Source organism: Oncorhynchus keta, chromosome 2, assembly GCF_023373465.1.
Source record: "Oncorhynchus keta strain PuntledgeMale-10-30-2019 chromosome 2, Oket_V2, whole genome shotgun sequence".
In the NCBI taxonomy this organism is placed as follows: Eukaryota; Metazoa; Chordata; class Actinopteri; order Salmoniformes; family Salmonidae; genus Oncorhynchus; species Oncorhynchus keta.
Window position 1 is genome coordinate 65576806 of NC_068422.1, and position 12542 is coordinate 65589347.

Consider the following 12542-nt stretch of genomic DNA (forward strand, 5'->3'; position numbering starts at 1 on the left):
CTTCCACTGCCACCTGAAGCCTTGAGGGGAGGAAGGATGTGTCGGCACAAGGCTTATCATGCAGAAAACATCTGGCCAGAGGGAGGTGTGTTCCTAAAAGAGAGAGCATTATGTGTGTGAGAGAGAGAGAGAGTACAGTCAAGCAGCAGCATCCTCTTCCTGTGCTGCCTGTCTCAATTGGCAACCCCCCTCTTTCCTTCCCACCCTCCCTTTCTGCCTCTCTCCCTCCCTCCATCTCTGCTCCCTCTCCCCATTATGGCGCCAACAACATAGAGCTACTTAATGAATCAGAATCTTTGTGAGCCCGTACTCAGTAATCACATCACACTAAACTGAGTGACAACTTTTTTTTCTCCTCTCTTAAATGTGTTAGTGCTTGGGTTTGTTGCTAATCTAATGACATACCAGTTCCTTTCAGGATGCTCCCCTCCAAGCCAGTGATAAGCTCAAAGTGCTCTTTGTTGAGTGCATTGGCATGAGGATCTGATCAGCTGTGACAGGAAGTACCCCAAGAGCATGTGATGTCAACATGTCCTCACTGCTCTAACTCTCCTGTTTAAGATTGGGCCTTTTGAGCTTCTCATCTTTATTTGTGCGGTGTTGCTTAAAAACCAATTAGGAAATCTTGCTGTGAGTGGCGCAGTAATGATGTTGTTTTGGCCCAAAAGCCAGACTACTTTATAACCAAGGGACTGAGGAAGGAGGGGGGTGATAGATCAAGGCTTTACTGTCTGAGCTGAAGAAGTTGCCCCTTCACCATACTCAGCCTTGTACTCTTTTTGTTTCAGGAGTGCACCTGGGAAATAGACCACATCAGCCACCAACCTACAGCTATTGGTGAGTATTATGCCTAATTTGGGGTTTGGGGTTATGACTTTCCAGCATTAATGTGTTTCATTCTCATGGTTGTTATAGATGTGTTGCTGTTGTTTAAACTAGGTGGCTTTATTAGATGGAAAGGTGGGATCAGGTGCACATTTCAATGACAATGTGCTTTTAAAAAGGTTGTTAGTCGTGTCCTCTGTCATTGAATGTTCCGATTTAAGCTAGTTAATCGGAGCTATGCACACCTCAACTCAAGGCTCCTCTGTGCTGTAGTCTTTTCTGTTTGAATGCTCATCGCTGTCCTATGATCCTGCTGTTTACCATGTGATGTGTTGCTGTTGTGAGAGAGACCTGTAGGGCACGGGGCATCCTCTGGGACCACCTGGGCTCTCTGTACAGAAGTGTGAGATTGACACGGAAGCACTGTGTGAGGGAGGGGTAGATGAGGATGCACAATGATGGAGGAGGAGGAGGGAGGTATCGTGGGAGAAGTCTTTGAAGACGTTGTAGGGCCGAGGAGAAAGAAGAAAAATAATAGTTGAGCAACTCAAAATGATGTGAACCTCTTTAAGGCAACCCTCTCCTCATCACCTATTCATCTTCAGCTGGAATATTTATACACAGCCATCCTTTGAGATAGACTGAGCAACAGCTCCATTTTTTTAGAGGAGAGGACCAAGCTGCCAGTCGGTAGCCTTGCAGGTCACTTCACAGTGGGAGTCGTGGGTGACTGTGGTATTACAGCTGCTAGACCTTTTAACTTGGCATTCAGACGCTCAAACATCCAATCATCATATTAGTATCTCATGGTGTGAGTAGGACCATAGCAGCATAAGGCTTTTGTGTCATTAAACAGAATGTGCAATAACTGAACTGCTCAAGCAATGAGGTAGACAGAGATCATGTCAGCTATACAGTACTCTATATCTGCCTGGCTACCCAACCTCCTTGCTCTGGGCAAACGTTACACCACGCCAACGGACTTTATTTTCTTCTCCGCAATGAGTCTGGATCGGAGTACCTCCCAGGCGTTTTCAAGAACGCAAACACGTTCTGACCATTCTGATTGGTCCCAGAATCCAGTGGGTTGGGCCAGAGCCAGAACACACATGGGTAAAGCGGCGTTTTGAAAATGTGTCGTTGGCTCTGATACTCTGAATGGTTAGAGAGTACGACACCCCTCACTGTGACGTCACCACATACGACTTCAGCGATGCCGACTCTGGCCTGAAGTATGTAGCAAACAGAGCAGTGGAAAAATTCCGTTTGAGTCTTCAGGCGAAGTCAGCTGCCGTTCTTCTTCTCATGATGTGACAATTCATTTCAAGAGTAGTTCCATATGGTATAGGAAGAAGAAGCACCATGTTGATGTGTACTCTGTTTCTGTCAGAGCAGAGAAGTGACAATAGTAGGTGAGACACCTCTAGGAGGAGGAAATATGTTATTGTCATTGAAATCCTGTATGTTATTGTCATTTCATAAAATTGTAAATGGATACATTTGCATTGTAAAATATGTTATAGAAATGCTGCTAGATATTATATTTTCCCTTTTGTAACACATATCATATACATTATTCAAACATACTGCAGTCATACCCACAGAGGTGAAAAACAGAACAAACTCTGATTGTGGTCCTGCTTGCAGATTGGCCAAGGAGTGTTTGAGCTGGCACAATATTGTGCCAGGGATGGAATGAAACGTTCACATCTGTTTAAGTATCACTTAGCTTTCGATTAACATGCCCTTGACAGAACGACGGTTAGCCAGTTTGGCTCGGCTTCATGCCTCACAACATCACTAGTCTTGCCATTAGTGATGACATACCATCGGGTTGGGTAGTAATGGATTACATCCATTACATGCACACAAACAAAAACGACCTAATCCATTACTTTACCAGCAAAAATATTGTAATCAGATTATAGATACTTTTGAAAAACGATGATTACTTCTAGGATTATTTACAAATTCATACAGGGTGTTGAAAAAAGCATGGAAAAAAGGATTTAAAGTTTGTTCCGCCTGAGCGAATCTGACCACAAGTCATGGACCACTATGATGACACACCAAATGCATTTGATGGATCGTGGGAGAAGGGCAGGAATAGGCCTTTTTAGGCTACAGTCCAAGCTATGTCTTCCAATGGTGCGACTGCTATCGGTATCCAAAGATTATCCAACTAGAATAAACGCTTGGAGGTAAGGATGACAGCAGTGCTGTAGCCTAGAGGGCGATACGGATATCACTTGTTATTGATATCTACATATTGATGTGAATCACACTGCTGCTCTCTCATTTACATTTAAGTCATTTAGCAGACGCTCTTATCCAGAGCGACTTACAAATTGGTGCATTCACCTTATGACATCCAGTGGAACAGCCACTTTACAATAGTGGATCTAAATCTTTTTAAGGGGGGTGGTGAGAAGGATTACTTTATCCTATCCTAGGTATTCCTTAAAGAGGTGGGGTTTCAGGTGTCTCCGGAAGGTGGTGATTGACTCCGCTGTCCTGGCGTCGTGAGGGAGTTTGTTCCACCATTGGGGGGCCAGAGCAGCGAACAGTTTTGACTGGGCTGAGCGGGAACTGTACTTCCTCAGTGGTAGGGAGGCGAGCAGGCCAGAGGTGAATGAACGCAGTGCCCTTGTTTGGGTGTAGGGCCTGATCAGAGCCTGGAGGTACTGAGGTGCCGTTCCCCTCACAGCTCCGTAGGCAAGCACCATGGTCTTGTAGCGGATGCGAGCTTCAACTGGAAGCCAGTGGAGAGAGCGGAGGAGCGGGGTGACGTGAGAGAACTTGGGAAGGTTGAACACCAGACGGGCTGCGGCGTTCTGGATGAGTTGTAGGGGTTTAATGGCACAGGCAGGGAGCCCAGCCAACAGCGAGTTGCAGTAATCCAGACGGGAGATGACAAGTGCCTGGATTAGGACCTGCGCCGCTTCCTGTGTGAGGCAGGGTCGTACTCTGCGGATGTTGTAGAGCCTGAACCTACAGGAACGGGCCACCGCCTTGATGTTAGTTGAGAACGACAGGGTGTTGTCCAGGATCACGCCAAGGTTCTTAGCGCTCTGGGAGGAGGACACAATGGAGTTGTCAACCGTGATGGCGAGATCATGGAACGGGCAGTCCTTCCCCGGGAGGAAGAGCAGCTCCCTCTTGCCGAGGTTCAGCTTGAGGTGGTGATCCGTCATCCACACTGATATGTCTGCCAGACATGCAGAGATGCGATTCGCCACCTGGTCATCAGAAGGGGGAAAGGAGAAGATTAATTGTGTGTCGTCTGCATAGCAATGATAGGAGAGACCATGTGAGGTTATGACAGAGCCAAGTGACTTGGTGTATAGCGAGAATAGGAGAGGGCCTAGAACGGAGCCCTGGGGGACACCAGTGGTGAGAGCGCGTGGTGAGGAGACAGATTCTCGCCACGCCACCTGGTAGGAGCGACCTGTCAGGTAGGACGCAATCCAAGCGTGGGCCGCGCCGGAGATGCCCAACTCGGAGAGGGTGGAGAGGAGGATCTGATGGTTCACAGTATCGAAGGCAGCCGATAGGTCTAGAAGGATGAGAGCAGAGGAGAGAGAGTTAGCTTTAGCAGTGCGGAGCGCTTCCGTGATACAGAGAAGAGCAGTCTCAGTTGAATGACTAGTCTTGAAACCTGACTGATTTGGATCAAGAAGGTCATTCTGAGAGAGATAGCGGGAGAGCTGGCCAAGGACGGCACGTTCAAGAGTTTTGGAGAGAAAAGAAAGAAGGGATACTGGTCTGTAGTTGTTGACATCGGAGGGATCGAGTGTAGGTTTTTTCAGAAGGGGTGCAACTCTCGCTCTCTTGAAGACGGAAGGGACGTAGCCAGCGGTCAGGGATGAGTTGATGAGCGAGGTGAGGTAAGGGAGAAGGTCTCCGGAAATGGTCTGGAGAAGAGAGGAGGGGATAGGGTCGAGCGGGCAGGTTGTTGGGCGGCCGGCCGTCACAAGACGCGAGATTTCATCTGGAGAGAGGGGAGAAAGAGGTCAGAGCACAGGGTAGGGCAGTGTGAGCAGAACCAGCGGTGTCGTTTGACTTAGCAAACGAGGATCGGATGTCGTCGACCTTCTTTTCAAAATGGTTGACGAAGTCATCTGCAGAGAGGAGGAGGGGGGAGGGGGAGGAGGATTCAGGAGGGAGGAGAAGGTGGGGTTAGAGGCAGATGCTCTCCTAGGGTTAGAGGCAGATGCTTGGAATTTAGAGTGGTAGAAAGTGGCTTTAGCAGCAGAGACAGAGGAGGAAAATGTAGAGAGGAGGGAGTGAAAGGATGCCAGGTCCGCAGGGAGGCGAGTTTTCCTCCATTTCCGCCGGCTGCCCGGAGCCCTGTTCTGTGAGCTCGCAATGAGTCGTCGAGCCACGGAGCGGGAGGGGAGGACCGAGCCGGCCTGGAAGATAGGGGACATAGAGAGTCAAAGGATGCAGAAAGGGAGGAGAGGAGGGTTGAGGAGGCAGAATCAGGAGATAGGTTGGAGAAGGTTTGAGCAGAGGGAAGAGATGATAGGATGGAAGAGGAGAGAGTAGATAGGGGGGAGAGAGCGAAGGTTGGGACGGCGCGATACCATCCGAGTAGGGGCAGTGTGGGAAGTATTGGATGAGAGCGAGAGGGAAAAGGATACAAGGTAGTGGTCGGAGACTTGGAGGGGAGTTGCAAAGAGGTTAGTGGAAGAACAGCATCTAGTAAAGATGAGGTCGAGCGTATTGCCTGCCTTGTGAGTAGGGGGGAAGGTGAGAGGGTGAGGTCAAAAGAGGAAAGGAGTGGAAAGAAGGAGGCAGAGAGGAATGAGTCAAAGGTAGACGTGGGGAGGTTAGTCGCCCAGAACTGTGAGAGGTGAGCCGTCCTCAGGAAAGGAGCTTATCAAGGCATCAAGCTCATTGATGAACTCTCAGAGGGGACCTGGAGGGCGATAAATGATAAGGATGTTAAGCTTGAAAGGGCTGGTAACTGTGACAGCATGAAATTCAAAGGAGGCGATAGACAGATGGGTAAGGGGAGAAAGAGAGAATGACCACTTGGGAGAGATGAGGATCCCGGTGCCACCACCCCGCTGACCAGAAGCTCTCGGGGTGTGCGAGAACACGTGGGCGGACGAAGAGAGAGCAGTAGGAGTAGCAGTGTTATCTGTGGTGATCCATGTTTCCGTCAGTGCCAAGAAGTCGAGGGACTGGAGGGAGGCATAGGCTGAGATGAACTCTGCCTTGTTGGCCGCAGATCGGCAGTTCCAGAGGCTACCGGAGACCTGGAACTCCACGTGGGTCGTGCGCGCTGGGACCACCAGATTAGGACGCGGCCACGCGGTGTGGAGCGTTTGTATGGTCTGTGCAGAGAGGAGAGAACAGGGATAGACAGACACATAGTTGACAGGCTACAGAAGAGGCTACGCTAATGCAAGGAGATTGGAATGACAAGTAGACTACACGTCTCGAATGTTCAGAAAGTTAAGCTTACGTAGCAAGAATCTTATTGACTAAAATGATTAAAATGATACAGTACTGCTGAAGTAGGCTAGCTGGCAGTGGCTCTCATTTAGCTATTTACACCTTACAGATTGTGGATGGCTGTGCACAAATGTATTCAGTGCCTTTGGAAAGTATTCAGACCCCTTGAATTCTTCCACATTTTGTTAGGTTACAGCCTTCTAAAATGTATTAAATTGTTTTTTCCCCCTCAGCAATCTACACACAAAATATCAGACCCTTTGTAAAAGCACCTTTGGCTTTTACAAAATACAGCACACCTGTATTTTGGGAGTTTCTCCCATTATTCTCTGCTGATCAAGCTCTCTCAGATTGGATGGGGAGCGTTGCTGGACAGCTATTTTCAGGTTTCTCCAGAGATGTTTGATTGGGTTCAAGTCCGGGCTCTGGCGAACTCGTCCTGAAGCCACTCCTGCGTGGTTCTGTTGGAAGGTGAACCTTTCACACCAGTCTGAGGTCCTGAGTGCTCTGGAGCAGGTTTTCATCAAGGATATCTCTGTATTTTGCTCTGTTTGTCTTTCCTGACTAGTCTCCCAGTCCCTGCCGCTGAAAAACATCCCCACAACATGATGCTGCCTGCACCATGCTTCACCATAGGGATGCTTGGCATTCAGGCAAAATAGTTCAATCTTGGTTTTATCAGACCAGAGAATCTTGTTTCTCATGGTCTGAGAGTCTTTAAGTGCCTTTTGGCAAACTCCAAGCGGGCTGTCATGTGCATTTTTACTGAGGAGTGGCTTCCTTCTGGTCACTCTACAATAAAGGCCTGATTGGTGGAGTGCTGCAGAGATGGTTGTCCTTCTGGAAGGTTCTCCCATCTCACAGAGGAACTCCGGAGCTCTGTCAGAGTGACCATCAGGTTCTTGGTCACCTCCCTGACCAAGACCCTTCTCCCCGATTGCTCAGTTTGGCCAGCTCTAGGAAGAGTCTTGTGGTTCACCACTTCTTTCCATTTATGAACGATGGAGGCCAATGTGTTCTGGAGACCTTCAATGCTGCAAAAATGTTTTGGTATCCTCCCCCAGATCTGTGCCTCGATATAATCCTGTCTCTTTACGGATAATCCCTTCAAACTCATGGCTTGCTCTGTCAACTGTGGAACCTTATATAGACAGGTGTGTGCCTTTCCAAATCATGTAAAATCAATTGAATTTTCCACAGGTGGACTCCAATCAAGTTGTAGAAACATCTCAAGGATGATCAATGGAAACAGGATGTACCTGAGCTCAATTTTGAGTCTCATAGCAAAGGGTCTGAATACTTATGTAAATAAGGTATTTCTAAAAACCTGTTTTCTTTGTCATTATGGGGTATTGTAGGTAGATTGCTGAGGATTTAAAAAAAAATTTAATCCATTTTAGAATAAGGCTGTAATGTAACAAAATGTGGAAAAAGTCAAAGGGTCTAAATACTTTCTGAAGGAACTGTTGGTGTATTTTATCCCAATAATGGTTGAAATTAAGACGTTTAAGCTGCCTATCAATCATTGTTTTGCGACCAGTGGACAGCCAGTGAAAATGCGCACTTACAACAGCTACATGCATAGTGTGGATCCCAGCCTATAGAATACAAGTTTGAGCGTGTTCCTACCTTCTAAACTCCTCCATGGTATTGGGCTCCATACATTCAACAACTAGTTGAATGTAAGGAGACCACGACTGGTGCTTTTAAAATAATAATAATAATAATAATATTTTGCATTTTCCAATTACGAACATTCAAAACAAAAGTGAAAAGATATTAGACAACGATAGGACAAAGTGACAGTAACAGACGAACGTAACAAAAATAAATGATAATTATAGTTATATAAACAAACATACAATAATAAAACATTTAAAATATATAAAAAGAAATAACGAGACATTGGATCACCTGCCGTAGGCCACATAATATACATTACGTGTGAAACATGTGAGGATTATATATAGATTCAATCAATGAGATGTGGGGGAGATTTTCCATTTAGTCAATAAAAGGTTGCCAAATTCTGTAAAAATGTCTTTAACTTATTCCTCAAGCAGTAAGTGATTTTCTCCAAAGGGATACAACTATTAACTTCCGAAAGCCACATTGCAACTGGCAGGGAGGAATCCAATTTCCATTTCAAGGCAATACATTTCTTGGCAATCGCTAGCAATATTTCTGTTAGCTTTATAGTATGGCTTTGCCTAAGATTGGTGTTAGTAAAGTTACCCAGTAGACAGACCTCCGGGTCTAAAGGGAATGCAACCCCGTGAATTGAGGATATGGTATCGCATACCCCTGCCAGAAACCGTGTATTTTTGAACACTGCCAAGTGGAATGGAGAATGTTCCTTCATCTGAGCCACATCTAAAACATAGGGAGGAGATATCTGGGTTGAACCTGTGCAGTCTAGATGGGGTGATATAGAGCTGATGGAGGAAATTAAACTGGATCAGTCTGTATCTGGAGTTTAATGTGGATGTAACCCCATCCCTGCATAGGTCACTCCATAGATCCTCATCAAGATCAATACCCAGATCTCTCCCCATCTAAGTCGGGGTTTATCTAGCCCAGGCAGTGTTAGTCCTGACATAAGAGCATTGTAAACACGGGAAATGGTCTTGAACAGTGGTTGGTCTGCGTGGCAGAGTTGTTCAATAGGTGACATCTTAGGTAGGTTCCATTGTCCCTTGAGAGTCACCCTAATAAAGTTTCATAGTTGTAAGTAGCTAAAGAAGTCCCTGTTAGGCAAGTGGTATTTCTGTTTCAGCTGATCAAAAGACATAAGAACTCCCTCCTCGTAACAATGTTCCAGAAGAGTGATCCCCTTATCAGACCATGGTCTAAAGTTACTATTCTGGAAAACATAGGGATCAATCTATTGTTCCATAAAGGGGTTTTAGGGGGAAAGGAATCCCCCTCGTCCGAACAGCTCATGCAGTTTGCACCATGCCAGGACAGAATGTATGATTAAAGGGTTGTCTGCCCCAGTGAAGCTTTTCAATGTTCAACCATGAGGAGAGGGACCATTGTCAAACCTCTGAGCCAGAAACCTAGACTGCAGCCCAGTAGTACATTCTAAAATTGGGGAGGTTTAAGCCCCCTTGACTGTAATCAAGGGTCAGTTTATCCAGGCCAACCCTAGGGGTTTTGCCGTGCCAGATAAACCGTCTGGTCAGCTTGTCGAGAGAGGAAAAAAATGCTGCGGGAACAGGGATAGGGAGAGAATGAAACAGATATAGAAACCTGGGCAGGACATTCATTTTAATTACATTGATTCTACCCAGTAGAGTGAGAGGTAAGTCCATCCATTTACAAGGTCAACCTCCACCTTTTGCAACAAACTGGCCAGATTGAGTTTATAGAGGTTGTTCAGATTACCATCCACCATTATGCCCAAATATGTGAAGCCCATAGGCGACCATCTAAAAGGAAACTTGTGCTTGATGGTAATGATGGTCAAAGACAGACAACGGTAAGATTTCGCTTTTATCGAGATTGACCTTATATCTAGAGAAAGAACTATAACATTTACATTTACATTTACATTTAAGTCATTTAGCAGACGCTCTTATCCAGAGCGACTTACAAATTGGTGCATACACCTTATGACATCCAGTGGAACAGCCACTTGCATCTAAATCTTTTTTGGGGGGTGAGAAGGATTACTTTACCCTACTTACCCTATCCTAGGTATTCCTTGAAGAGGTGGGGTTTCAGGTGTCTCCGGAAGGTGGTGATTGACTCCGCTGTCCTGGCGTCGTGAGGGAGTTTGTTCCACCATTGGGGGCCAGAGCAGCGAACAGTTTTGACTGGGCTGAGCGGGAACTGTACTTCCTCAGTGGTAGGGAGGCGAGCAGGCCAGAGGTGGATGAACGCAGTGCCCTTGTTTGGGTGTAGGGCCTGATCAGAGCCTGGAGGTACTGAGGTGCCGTTCCCCTCACAGCTCCGTAGGCAAGCACCATGGTCTTGTAGCGGATGCGAGCTTCAACTGGAAGCCAGTGGGAGAGCGGAGGAGCGGGGTGACGTGAGAGAACTTGGGAAGGTTGAACACCAGACGGGCTGCGGCGTTCTGGATGAGTTGTAGGGGTTTAATGGCACAGGCAGGGAGCCCAGCCAACAGCGAGTTGCAGTAATCAAGACGGGAGATGACAAGTGCCTGGATTAGGACCTGCGCCGCTTCCTGTGTGAGGCAGGGTCGTACTCTGCGGATGTTGTAGAGCATGAACCTACAGGAACTGGACACCGCCTTGATGTTAGTTGAGAACGTCAGGGTGTTGTCCAGGATCACGCCAAGGTTCTTAGCGCTCTGGGAGGAGGACACAATGGAGTTGTCAACCGTGATGGCGAGATCATGGAACGGGCAGTCCTTCCCCGGGAGGAAGAGGAGCTCCGTCTTGCTGAGGTTCAGCTTGAGGTGGTGATCCGTCATCCACACTGATATGTCTGCCAGACATGCAGAGATGCGATTCGCCACCTGGTCATCAGAAAGGAGAAGATTAATTGTGTGTCGTCTGCATAGCAATGATAGGAGAGACCATGTGAGGTTATGACAGAGCCAAGTGACTTGGTGTATAGCGAGAATAAGAGAGGGCCTAGAACAGAGCCCTGGGGGACACCAGTGGTGAGAGCGCGTGGTGAGGAGACAGAGCCACGCCACCTGGTAGGAGCGACCTGTCAGGTAGGACGCAATCCAAGCGTGGGCCGCGCCGGGAGATGCCCAACTCGGAGAGGGTGGAGAGGAGGATCTGATGGTTCACAGTATCGAAGGCAGCCGATAGGTCTAGAAGGATGAGAGCAGAGAGAGAGAGTTAGCTTTAGCAGTGCGGAGCGCCTCCGTGATACAGAGAAGAGCAGTCTCAGTTGAATGACTAGTCTTGAAACCTGACTGATTTGGATCAAGAAGGTCATTCTGAGAGAGATAGCGGTAGAGCTGGCCAAGGACGGCACGCTCAAGAGTTTTGAGAGAAAAGAGAGAAGGGATACTGGTCTGTAGTTGTTGACATCGGAGGGATCGAGTGTAGGTTTTTTCAGAAGGGGTGCAACTCTCGCTCTCTTGAAGACGGGAGGGACGTAGCCAGCGGTCAGGGATGAGTTGATGAGCGAGGTGAGGTAAGGGAGAAGGTCTCCGAAAATGGTCTGGAGAAGAGAGGAGGGGATAGGGTCAAGCGGGCAGGTTGTTGGGCGGCCGGCCGTCACAAGACGCGAGATTTCATCTGGAGAGAGAGGGGAGAAAGAGGTCAGAGCATAGGGTAGGGCAGTGTGAGCAGAACCAGCGGTGTCGTTTGACTTAGCAAACGAGGATCGGATGTCGTCGACCTTCTTTTCAAAATGGTTGACGAAGTCATCTGCAGAGAGGGAGGAGGGGGGAGGATTCAGGAGGGAGGAGAAGGTGGCAAAGAGCTTCCTAGGGTTAGAGGCAGATGCTTGGAATTTAGAATGGTAGAAACACTGTAGTAGGATCTGCAAGTGAGAGAGGGAGTGTTCTGGGTTTGTTAGGAATAAGATAAGGTCGTCCGCAAAGAGTGATAATTTATGGGTATGGGGGCCCACCTCAAAGCCATGTATGTCAGGGCACGTTCTAATAGCCTCAGCCAACGGTTCGATGGCGAGGGCAAAGAGGTGGGGGCTAATTGGGCAACCTTGTCTGTTCCCCCTATAAAGAGGGAAAGAGGAGGAAGTAATCCCATTGGTAGCAATCCTAGCTTTAGGAGATTTGTAGAGTGATTTTTATCAAATTTACAAACACTGTACCTAAACCAAACTTTTCCAAGACGCGAAAGAGGTATGGTCATTCAACCCTATCAAAGGCATTTTCAGCGTCGAGGGAGACTGCGACACCAGGTATTTTGTTTTTGTTAGCAAGGTGAATTATATCAAAGAACCTTCTGAGATTATTGGAGGACAATCTATTAATTATGAAGCCAGTCTGATCTGGGTTGACCAACAGGGGAAGACATGACTCCAGTCTCTTAGATAGCATCTTGGTGACCAGTTTACAATCTGTGTTAAGGAGAGAGATTGGTCTATAGGAGGCACACTTTAGCGGGTTTTTCCCTTTCTTGTGGATTACAGTAATCACTGCTTGAGAGAAGGACTCTGGAAAGCAGTTGTCTTCTCTGGCTTTTTTAAGTACCTCCATAAGGTAGGGGACCAACAGCTCCCTAAATTCTTTATAGAACTCTGGAGGGAAGCCATCCTCCCCAGGAGATTTATTAGAAGGTAAGGATTTAATGGCCTCCAACAAT

General features: G+C 47.4%; 1 protein-coding gene across 2 annotated transcripts in view; it reads left to right on the top strand.

Annotated features, from left to right (window-relative positions):
• LOC118358910 (amyloid-beta A4 precursor protein-binding family A member 2-like) overlaps positions 1-12542 on the top strand; it is an 84299-nt gene that overhangs the window by 21166 nt on the left and 50591 nt on the right. For both annotated transcript variants that reach the window (XM_035736921.2, XM_035736924.2), the window contains exon 2: positions 789-837. The gene's annotated coding sequence lies outside the window, so the exon portion shown is untranslated. The remainder of the gene's footprint in view (positions 1-788; positions 838-12542) is intronic.